The following is a 12,152-nucleotide window of genomic DNA, read 5'->3' as shown; positions in this document are numbered from 1 at the left end:
CATTTTTATGTTATATAATTATATGCTTAACTCTCCGCTCCTGTCCTTTCTGTATTGTCTCCGAAGCATGTTACATATGTTTTAATGCTCAAAGAATAATTTGAGATGCCCAAGCTGTGTGCGTTCCCCAGGGTTGATGTCTGGGGCTGCTTTATGGATCAGATTTGTGTAAGATGCGAAGGCAGCCGCTGGTCCTACCCTGTCTCCTGTGTACCCTGCCCCTGGTCCCAGGTGTGGCCATCTATCTGGTAGGGCCCAGGCCTCCGCCCTCCCAGAAGCCTTCAGTCCCGAGTTCTGCCCTTTGCTGACTTCTCACCTTATCTTCTTTCCAAGTCTCTCTTCTCCTCTCTCCTAAATTTCCTTCTCTTTTCTCCTCCAAACTCCTCGCCCTCTGTTTGCTCCAAAATACATAAAACAAAAGGTATGTGGAAGAAAGAATCAGTAGACTTAAAGGTAGAAAATTAGAGATTTCTATATTGCCGCAAGTCACAAGAGTTGTGAGTCCTGTTAGGATGGAGTGTGTCATTTTTATCACATCACATTAATAAATATGTCTAGGGGCCGATAAATCAGTAGGGCATCTAATTTATGTAATTTTGATACTATCTTATATCTTGTCTGGTTGTTACATTCAGTTTTAGTGAAAAAAATTGACTTTTTTCTTTTTCTCTCTTTGAGGGGAGGTTGACAGGAAGGGTCCTTGCTAAAAGGGGAGTCCTGGTATTGAGGTCAGTTATGGGTATTTATTTGGGGGCAGATGCTGTCGCTGGGGGTTTGTGACGCTTCCACCTATGGACCGCCCCTGGTTTCCTGGTGACTGGAGTGTGATTGTGTCTTCGTTTCTAGGTTCACTATAAGAGTAGTAGAATTGGCCTGTCCAGAGAATTCTGCAGATGTTCATGTTCCAGTTAATAGAGGTTTGCTTTGAACTGGTGCCTTGGGGAGAAGCTTTCCAGAAGGAGGGAGTTTTGTGCAGTCTTTTGCCTTGCAGGCATTACTAGATAATTGTGGTGAAGGGAGACTGTATCTGAGCCAATGTTGCTGCCTGTCATGGCTAATAAATGACAATAAGGAAACCATCTTTCACTGAACCGTTGGTAGAAGGACTACATTTAAAAGGCAAAATTTGTGAGTGAAATGATAGGAACTCCATTTCCCTGACACATTTTCTGCTTTCTTCTCTTTTACTCTTTTAGCAGTCTGTCCTTAAAGACTTCTGAAGCCTAACAAGACCCAGCAGTGAAAGTGATCTAATATATTAGCCATCTTTTCCTAAATTAAAAATGAAGCAAAATAAGAGAACAAGCATACAAACTGAGCTCATGAATACAAATGTAGGCTTGCAAGCCCGTGAGCTGAAGTTCCTGTGGCCCTGGTGTAATTTTTGATCTTCCAATGTCTGTATCTACCTGAGGATTAAAAATATTTAGGTTGTTGCAAAAGGGCCTGAGGAATGCAGGGAGGGAGTTTTCTCATTGGCGAGGCTGATAAGAAGTTTTAATATTTATAGTTCACTTTTTTTGTTGTTGTTAAAGTAAAGCCACTCTAAAAATGGTAGTTTCTACAAATCATTAGCCAGGAGGCCTGTCTAAAGCTCCAGGGAAGGACCAGAACTCAAGGTGGGGGTGCTTTGCAAGCTCTCTTGTCAGGGAACCGTGATGACTAGAGTTATGGATTAGCGGCTGCAGAGGTGCCGGCAAAATAATCCTGGGCCCAGGAGTCACATTTAGAGCAGGGTGCCCCAGAATTCTTCTGGAGATACCTTTAGCTAGCTTGACTTTTATTTCGGAACTGTTGGAAGAATCTAAAGCCATTTCATCGTGAGGGTATATGAATCTCAAATAGTTACTGAGTACCTACTACTTATTGGGTTCTCTGATGGCTCTTGGGTGAGTTAGAACAGACTAGATAGCTAGATATTAAACAAGTTCCTTAAATGAAGCCCAAATTTGCCACCCACATCCCTGAGCCATGCAGGCGCCACCTGCACTTTATTTTCTCTGTGATTGGGCTGTCTATTATTTTGTGTCTGTATCCATTGGAGTAAGACCCTGGGGAGAGGGCAGGGACCAGACACGAAGTCCGCAGGAGCTGGGTTCTTACCCTGATTCCAAGGCCGAAGACTTTAAAAAATTCTGCAAGTCCTGGCCAGGTGTGGTGGCTCACGCTTGTAATCTCAGCACTTTGGGAGGCCGAGGCAGGCGGATCACCTGAGGTCGGGAGTTCGTGACCAGCCTGACCAACATGGAGAAACCCTGTCTCTACTAAAAACACAAAATTAGCCAGGCATGGTGGCGCATGCCTGTAATCCCAGCTACTCAGGAGGCTGAGGCAGGAGAATTGCTTGAACCCAGGAGGTGGAGGTTGCGGTGAGAAGAGATCGCGCCATTGCACTCTAGCCTGAGCAACAAGAGCAAAACTCCAACTCAAAGAAAAAAAAAATTCTACAAGTCCTTCATTAAATTAAAATGAGTTCAGTATTTCCCAAGAAAATCAGGGGAAGGGTTCTCTGTTGATGAAAGAAAAGCATACCGTCTGCTCACCGCTCAGGTGTGGAGCCCGAGGGTCTCAGGCCTGGGGCCTGAAGAAAGGTATTGCCCTTATTTTTGGTAGCCGACTGCCGAATCTCTTCTCTGGAGCCCCACTTTACAACTTTGCTTGGCTTGCCATTCTTAGCCATTTTTAAGATCAGTGGTATTAATTACACACGTGTTGTGCAGCCATCACCACCATCCATCTCCAGAGCTCTGCGTATTGCAAAACTGAAACTCCATACCCACTATACAGTAACTCGGTCTTCCCTCTTCCCAGAAATGACATCCACCATTCTACTTTATGAATTTCACCACTCTCAGTACCTCATGTAAGTGGAATCGTACAGAATTTTCTCTTTTTGACTGGCTACTTAGCATCATGTCTTCAAGGTACATCCAGGTTGTAGCCTGTGTCAGGATTTCCTTCCGTCTGAAGGCCGAAGAATCGCCCATTATGTTCACATACCGCCTTTTGTTTAGCCATTCACTCACCAATGGACATCTGGGCGGCTCCCATCTTCTGCAGCCATCCTTTCCCGAATGTGCAGTGCGCCTCTCCAACCGGCCCCGTCTGCCTCAGCCACCCAGCGGCCTTCCTCCCTGCACCAGTCACATACCTTGAAAGATTTTTCTTTTTTAAAAAATCAACATTTTTTTTTCTTTCTTGTTTTTGAAACAGGGTCTCACTCTGTCGCTCAGGCTAGAGGGCAGCGGCGTGATCGTATCTCACTGCAGCCTCAACCTCCTGGGCTCAAGTGATGCTCCCACCTCAGCCTCCCAAGTAGCAGGAACTATGGACATGCATCCCCACACTAATTCCCTGGCTAATTGTTATTTATTTTTTATTTTTTGTAGAGACGGGATCTCACTATGTTGCCCAAGCTGGTCTCAAACTCCTGGGCTCATGCGATCCTCCTGCTTTGGCCTTCCAAAGCGCTGGGATTGCAGGCGTGAGCCACCTTGCATGGCCTAAACCCAGCATTTCTAAGAGCCTCTTCCTTTGACCATCCACAGTTTCCATGCATGTTTCAACACTGAGTTGGATCCTGCCCTCTCTATAAAGTCTCCCCAGACCTTCCTGAGCTTGAAGTGACTTTTTCTTCTTTGAAATCCTGCAGCAGTTATTGTCAGCAACCGTCCTTCTGGCAATGAATCATGTACTGTTTTATGATATCTCTTCTACTGTCTAGAACTGTTACTGAAACATTTCATTTAACTTTTCATATGTATCTTGTCCTGCTCTAACGAGGTTGTAAACTCCACAGAGCGCATGTGGCATCCTGTGTATCTTGGTGCCTGGCTACCATTTCTCTCCACGTCTGCACAGGACCCTATGCAGAGGGGCTTCATACACATTTTTAATATTTCCACTTAAAAGTTGTGAACTTGACTGCACTTTAATTCAGTGAGGTAGCTGAGCAGGAGCCAACCTCCTAAATTATTTTTTCCATGCTGATTTCTTTGTGAATGGCTTGAAAAAAATTGTCATCTGGAATGTAAGAGAAAGAAATCTTCCTGTTAGCAGCCAGGGCTAATGGGCACATTTATCTTTGAGAGAGACAGGAGATTACTATTTAAATGTCTTATTTTTGACTTCTGCATTTCAGTTAAAGCATTCTTATATATGGGTTTGAATGAGGAATTTGGCAATAACAGGCACTCTTGGCAGAACACCCAGAGATGATGTTTCCACTGAAACCCATCTGATCAGAGGATTTCTTGACCTTTCCAGGTCTTAAATCACTGTTGACTGCTTTCTGTTGTAGGAGTTCTTTATGTTAACTTTTGTTAATGAAAACTGTTAGAAACTTAAACATGCCATTTGGTCCAGGTTTTAAATGGGCATTCTGTTCTGGAATTGCTTCCTCTGCAGGGGTGGGCATGGTGTGCAGCCTTTTGAATTATTCTGCCTTTCCCCAGCCTCTGAATAAGTAGGCATTAGTAATGCATGTAGCTGTAAGTAACAGGCCCCTGACTCTGAGTGACTTAACAAGTAGCATATTTTTCCTCACATAATAAGTACGGCAGTAAGCATTTACTGGAGTTGGGTCAGCTGCTCCATGATGTCTGCAAAGATCTAGGTTTTTTTCTTTATTTCTATCTTTCGCTTTATGTCTTCAGGCTTGTTTTGTCAAAAACTTCAGGCATCCCATTCACACTAAATGCAAGAAGGAGATGGGTGGCAGAGTGGGGATGCAGCTTCTCTGCTCTTGGCTCTCCCTTTGATCAGAAAAGCAGAAACTTTCTCAGAAGCCCCAGCAAGTATTCTCTTCCATCCCTTTGGCCATAGCCAGTCACATGGCCACCCCTAGCTGCAAGGGAGGCTGACAGGGTCCTTGGCATTCCACATTCGATAGAGGAGGCTGCAGGGGAGAAGGAGGCTAGTAACTGCTATCATTCATGCTGTTGGCCACAACATACCCCTTGCTCGGAAAATTGTATAACAGTTTAATTGTGTAATTTCTACTCAGTGGTTCTTCGCATCCTCAGTGTTAAAGTTGTTGTTGAGTTGAAAAATGATACTTGCTTCATAGGAATTTTGTGACCTTCACATTGACTTTCAAACTTCTGTGCAGGAAATCTTAGTTTCTTAGCTGGTCACAGCTATGAAAGAGTAATATATATACATACACACGCGTACCACTCGAGGGTCAGTTACAACATGGTCTCTGGCCCCTAAATACTCAGCATTTGTTTCCTAAGAATAGGGACATTTTCATATCCAGTATAGTTAAGTATAGTTATTGACAATAATATGTTTAACATTGTTAGAATATTTTAATTTATTATTCCTATCCCAATTTTGTCAGTTGACCCAATATGTTTCTTTCTGGTGTTTTCCATATGGGATACAGTCTAGAGTTTGGTATTGCATTTTGTTGTCATGTCTCATTAGCCCCTTTAATCTGGAACATTCCCTGTGGTACTGCTTCTTCTGGAGCCTCTTTCTCCTGCTGCCTCATGCTAACATTTTTTTTAAACATTTTGGTCTCAGGGCCCCTTTACACTCTTAAAAATTACTGAGGACCCCAAAGAAACTTTAGTTTCATGGGTTATATTTATCAATATTTACATTAGAAACTAAAACTGAGAAATTTAAAAAATATTTTAATTCACTTAAAATACCAATAGTAAACCCTTTACATGTTAACATAAATAACATACTTTTATGAAAAAATAACTATTTTCCAGAACAACAAAAAAATGTTTTATGAAAAAAGCAGCATTGTGTTACATTTTTGCAACTGTTTTTCACATCTGGCTTAATAGAAAACAGCTGGATTCTCATTTCTGTGTGTTTTCTATCTGTTGCAGTAAGTTGTTTTGGCTGAAATATGTGGAGAAAATCCAGCCAAACCCAGATATGTAGTTGGAAAGGGGAGGCATATTTTAATAGCATTTTCAGAAAATTGTGGATAGTCTTTGATACCGCACCACAATTTGACATATGAAAGTTTCTTAAAAGCTGGTTGCAATGTGAAATCTGAAATCATATTAATGAATATTTCATATTATCTTACATTAAAATCATTTGGTTTATCTTGTATCTTGATGTTTAACCCATGCATGATATTATTGGTCATTTGGAAACTACTAGTTCATTGAATTATGCAGATCTTTCAAGTCTTGACACATTTCATTATACAACATCCCCAGATCACTTTTGTAAACATCACCACTAATTTGAGAAAAATCTCTTTAAGTACTAGGAAGCTGTCAGTTCACAGTGACCAATAACAAATTTTCCAAAATTCCGATTTTATCTTGAAAGCTTGAATTTTATCATTTGATCACTTCATTTCCCTTAAAGTGATAGATAGGCTTACTTTGTTCATTTTCAAGAAAATGTCTTTCATGTCCCCAAATCTGAGCGTCCACAGTCACTCTTTCTTTGAAGTAAAAATGACATCCCATGAACAAAGGGGCTAGTTGAGCTTGCAACTCAAACACTTGCGTGGCGCTCTTCCTGAGGACAACGTGCAGAAGTGCTTCATGCACGCTTCCCATCTCACCCAGGAAGTGTGAAAAAGATGATTCATCAACGTGGAGGTTCCCTACAAGTAATACTTTTTCCTGCCGGCATCGCTGAGGACATCTGAAGGGAAATGGTCTTTTTGCTTCTCTGCCTTTGTTTTCTTCCCTGAGCGTGTGGTGGTGAAGAGTGCATGTGGGCGCCACTGCCTCTGATCCCTTCACCCTCACTTTTACTCACCATTGCTTTGGTTGCATAGTGCCAATGTCCACACAGTGAAAAGAGGCAAAAAAATCTTAGTATTATAATGAAGATCATTTTGACAGTGTAGACCCCATGAAAGAATCTGTAGGCTCATGCTTTGAGGTGCCAGCTGCCTTAGATGACAGTACGGTTCCAGCCCGAAAGGCACTTTGGGAGTGTCTGTTCGCTGTTGACTTTGCCCCTTTCTTTTCTTTTCTTTTCTTTCTTTTTTGACAGAACTTCGCTCTTGTCGCCCAGGCTGGAGTGCAGTGGCACAATCTCGACTCCCCACAGCCTCCACCTCCCGGGTCAAGCGATTCTCCTGCCTCAGCCTCCCGAATAGCTGGGATTACAGGTGCGCGCCACCAAGACTTTACCCCTTTCTATGTCTGCATTTCTTGGCCCGGATGACATCACCTGAGGGGGGAGGAATTAGATTTTTTTTTTTTAAAGAATCGATCATTTTCTTTTTACCTCTATTTTTATCTCCTATAATATAGTGAATATGCAAGGTATGATTAATATCATTGCTTTAAGAGAAGAAAAAAATAGACAAACTCTTGATATATACCAGGCTATCTTGATTTGCTGGAGCTGATCAAATGAAACAGTTTGTTATGGTTTTACGAATGAGAATATCACAGACTCTCTTCTAATTTAAGGCCCCTGTGTTAAAATGTTCAGTCAGGTCGCAGCAGTATATTTCAAGAGGATGAAATATTCAGCCAAGGTCTGCTGTCTGCAGTCCAGGCAGACAGCTGGAAAGGTGCGCTCTGAGTTCTGATTAAACTGTGTCCCCATACCAGGGGCTTCCTGTTTCTTGCATCCTTTACACTGAGAGGGGACAATAGTTCTTTCTAAGCTTAGCTGAGGCTGATTGGCCATTTTCGCAGTAGAGCTTTTAATTACCTACGGCAGCCCTAGAAGGGGTGATGAGCAATAGAGCAATCAACACTTGAGCAGACATGTTGGCGCTGATTAGCGCGGCTGGTTAGAGCCAGGACTAATGAGGCCGAGGTCACGGACTCGGCCCCGCCGCCCAGGTAGCCCGGCCACCCTCCTAACCGCCACTCTGCCCGGTCAGCTGCCTCACAGATGCTCGCTGCCGTCTGGAAAGGGGCCAGGGAGGCTCGAGCCAGCAGCCAGCATGGGCTCTTTGTGTTTAAAACCAAACAAAATAAAAACAGGTTCTCTAATGTACCACCCCCTGTGATCCTCTCTAGGAATATCAGACTTAATGATTTAAATTTAATTTGTTAGCCATTTGGTGGTTAATTTTTTTTATAAAAAACCTAATGATTTATTAGCATTCTTATAATAAGCAACATTTAATATCTATTCATGAGAGTTCAAATGGATCAACTATTTAATTTCTTAATAAAATGAATCAGAAAAGTATTACTTAGAAGAAACTCCATACTGTGAGCGTGTTCTCTGCATGTTTTCTGACCTTGGTTCTCCCGTATTGTTAGAGTCAGGAATGGAGGGAAATGAAGCTGATATCAGCCTTTCCCCCGCAGCTCTGCCTTCCAAGAGGGAGAAGCTGAGTGGAGGGTACGGTGGACTTTTCATTTAATCTCCCAAATATCACAGACTCATAACGACTCTATGCTCCTCTCCTTTCTACCGTTTCCCTGGTGCCGTTGACAGAAACAGGCTGGCCCCAGGTCATACCCAGGAGACAGAGGAAGGCGCACACTGGCATAAGATAAGTGCCTGACAAAAATACACGTATAAATACATCCAGCCCTTTGCTACCGACTCTGAACATCGGTGCTCATGGGTACATTTTGATTAAGCAGCTACTACTGTCTTTAAAGGGGTGGGAGCAGGGAGGAGAGGGTTCTGAAAGGCTTACGAGAATCACAGGAAAAAGAGGTGAGGAGCAGCGTGGCCACACGTGCCTCCCCCCCACACGAAAAAGTGGGGCTCTTTACCAAACAGCAGCAGCAGATTGATGAGAAGTGTCATGGCCGAGCATCTCCGAGTCACGGTGAGCGCGCACAGAAGAGACCGAGGTGGAGTGTGCCCCTCCTGCCCCAAAGCACCTTTGGCTAAACATTGTCTGTTGGGTCGTGAGTGGGGAGGAGCAAAGTGAACAGTCACTAAATCCACAGCAGGGCTAAGTCCAAGCAGCACACGCTGAGGCCTGGGCGCAGGCTCCAGGCTTGCTGGGTTTGCAGCCCCAGATGCGGCTCTCAAAGCCAGCACAGATCACAAGAGCAAGGCCAGCAGCTCCTCCAGGGAAGAGCAAAACGCTGCCTTGGAAACGCATTTTAATTGATGAAAGGATTCTTTGTTTTAGCCACTGATGGTAGTGCAAGTGAACTTCAGGGCACTCGAGGTGTTTTGGCCCAATTAGGAAGTCAGCCGGAGCCTCCCGTCGCAAGCAGCCATGGTACCTGCTGTCTGATGTTTTGCCAACTTGCTTTAGTGCAATCACTCCGCTGCACCGGGATGTTTCAATTTAGACTCCTGCTCCGTCAGAACTCTGAAGACGCTCATTGTCTGGGAGTGGGCTTCCTGCCTGTTACCTCTCTCTTCCTGCCTCTCCTCTCTTGGACACGGCTGTGACATTGCTCACTGGCCAAGTGAGTTGTTACTGTCCCTCGGCTGCGGGTTGGCAGGTTTCCAGTCTCGGAGGAGCAGCAGCAGGGTTTGCAGGCGAAGATCCTGGACTCTGTCAATGCAAGCCGGGCACCTTGGCATTGGGAGTGCTGGAGTGCTTTGTGAGTCATCTGCGTGGCCGGCATGGCACAGTCGTTGCTGGAGAATATTAGAGTTTAGAATCGTATCTCCAGCATTGCTTTGTAGATAAGGACATGCAGTTAGGACTTAGGCAGGCTTGCACAGCTCTAGAGGTAGAACTGGGCTGAGAACTCAGGTTCCCCAGCTTGGAGGCCGGTGCCCATACCAGGACACTGGGCCAAGTGACATGGGGTCTTGGGACAACTCATGAAGCTGGGTGCTGAGGCAGGCAAATGGGAGCCGTAGTCTGTGGCCCTCCACCACAGCTGGCTTTCCAGCCTCTCTGCTCCTGCCTTCCAATTCCTGATGCCCTGGCCTTGCCGGCCTGTTTTCCTTCTTGAGCATTCCCTTCCATATCGGCAGCTGCACTTGCTATTTCTTCTTCCCAGGTGAGAATTCTCTCCGCCAGCTCTTCCCACAGTTTCCTCCTTCCTATCTCCAGCACTTCCGCTCAGAGTCCACTCCTCAGAGGGGCCCGCCCTGGCCCACCCTGTCTACCTGCACCCCCAAGACCCCCACCTCCCAGTAACCATCAGGTCACCCAGTTTCTTTCTTTACATAACTCTTTTGTCTATTTGTCTTATCATTTTCTGTTTGTGTCCCCCCAAAACAGCAGGGCCAAGCCTGTTTTATTCCTCTTGACTCCCTAGTGCCTAGAACAGTGCCTGGCCCAGGGGTTTTGAGTTTTTTTATTTGTTTGTTTTCTGAGATGGAGTCTCACTCTGTCACCCAGGCTGGAGTGCAGTGGTGCGATCTCAGCTCACTGCAACCTTCGCCTCCTGGGTTCAAGCAATTCTCCTGTCTCAGCCTCCCAAGTAGCTGGGACTACAGGTGCGTGCCACTACACCCAGCTAATTTTTGTATTTTTAGTAGAGACGGGGTTTCACCATGTTGGCCAGGCTTGTCTCGAACTCCTGATCTCATGATCTGCCTGCCTTGGGCTCCTGAGTGTTTTCAAATAAGTAGGAATTAAGTGACTGATTGAGTAAAGGGATACACTGAATCTATGGAAATCTTGATCCAAAAACTCTCCATTGTCCAGTCACACTCCCTTTTCCATCTCCAGGGCAGACCAGGGCATGGTATAAACTGACTCCCCTCCTTGTGTGTAATACAGTGTGCTTCCTAGAGAGGGCATCTGTCATCTGTCATTCCACCCCCAGGGACTGCTTGGCATCTGTGTGGCAGGGGCCGTGCTGTTCCCTGCTGGGAGCACCATTCTGCGGTAATCTCTGTGCAGGATGCTGTTATGAGAAAGACTTGGGACTTTGTCCCCACTCTGCACCCTCACACCCCAAACTGGGAAGGTGCTGAGAAACCAAAGATTGGCTCGGACAAGTCCAGCTTGGCCAGTAGATGACTCTATTGAGGGCCCTCCTGGGTGGCGGCAGGACAGCTCTAGAGGTTTGCATTGCTGCCATCACTAAGCGAAGTCTCTGGCTCCTGGCCTGCTGTGTGTGATGGGACTGCCTTCCTGGGTAGGTTCCCAGATACTCTCAGGGACACACGCTCCTCGCTGGGCCACCCTGGCCTTGGCTTCCTGCCCGGCCTTCAGGGTTCAGGCAGTGGACATCCACCCTACGTGATGTAGTGGGACACCTGTCACACCACAGATGCCCCTGCAGCTGGGCCACGCAACAGCCCTCGGGCCTTCCTGTCTCAGAGCAGGGCTGATCACAGTCAGGCCCACTGCAGTGGAGGCGGACTGTGAAGAGCTAGACGCTGGACTCGGATCCTCTCTAGGGTGGGGCAGGCACTGGGCACCCAGGTCAGCTCCAGTTCCTAAGAGGGGGCAGCCCCGGAGTCAGAATCAAGGTGTCAATAATAGGAGAAACGACGGTGGGGAGGAGACCAAGTCATTAATATAGGAACTGTCTATACTTTCCAGTCAATTTTTCCATAAAACTAAAACTGCTCTAAAAAAGGAGTCTGTTAATTTTTTAAAATCTCAAAAAGAATGTGGCTGGTGCCACAATGAGCAATTTGAGTGAGAAGCTACTCAATGAGGTCAGAGGCATCAGGAAGAACACAGCAGCCTGTTTTCTTTGCTGCTCTTTACCGTTAGAAGGAACACTTTTACAACAGACTCTGTTTGATGACAAACGCTCAACATTTTTGCCCACTGGTAGCAGTCATAAATTACGAGATTTCTGAGGGGCACAGAACTGCAGCGGTCTAAACGAGGCAACAAAAATCAGCCAAGTCCTTATCAGGATCCCCTACAAATTCTATTGACTTTTTTGGATCTGTTTGTCCCTGGGTGTGAAAAGTCAGGCGAGTCTGCCTTGCTAGTATATTTAAAAGAGGATCTTGGAGAATTTGAGAGAAAATGTGGAAGAAGAAACGACAGTGCTTGGTGAAAATCATCAGAAGGGCTTGATAATGGAACAGACTAAGGGTGGTGGATAGTTTTAAGGTTGAGAGAGAAATGGAATAAAAAAAAAGGGAGATATTCTTGGGGGCTTGAAGCAAGAAGCAGCAGCTGAGAGCAGCGCTGATCAGGATGTGAAGGGAGCTTGGTGCTGAGGGCAGGGATTCCTATGAGAAAAAATCCAGTGGTCAATCTTTTGGGAAGGAGCTGATGGGATGAGGGGGCAGACGGACCGACCCGAGTGCTGTTGTACTGTCTGACCATCTCCTTTGTAAACAGACGC

The sequence above is a fragment of the Pongo abelii genome, chromosome 3, assembly GCF_028885655.2.
Source record: "Pongo abelii isolate AG06213 chromosome 3, NHGRI_mPonAbe1-v2.0_pri, whole genome shotgun sequence".
Taxonomy (NCBI): Eukaryota; Metazoa; Chordata; class Mammalia; order Primates; family Hominidae; genus Pongo; species Pongo abelii.
The sequence above is the reverse complement of the archived record's forward strand: the minus strand, read 5'-3'. Positions refer to the sequence as shown.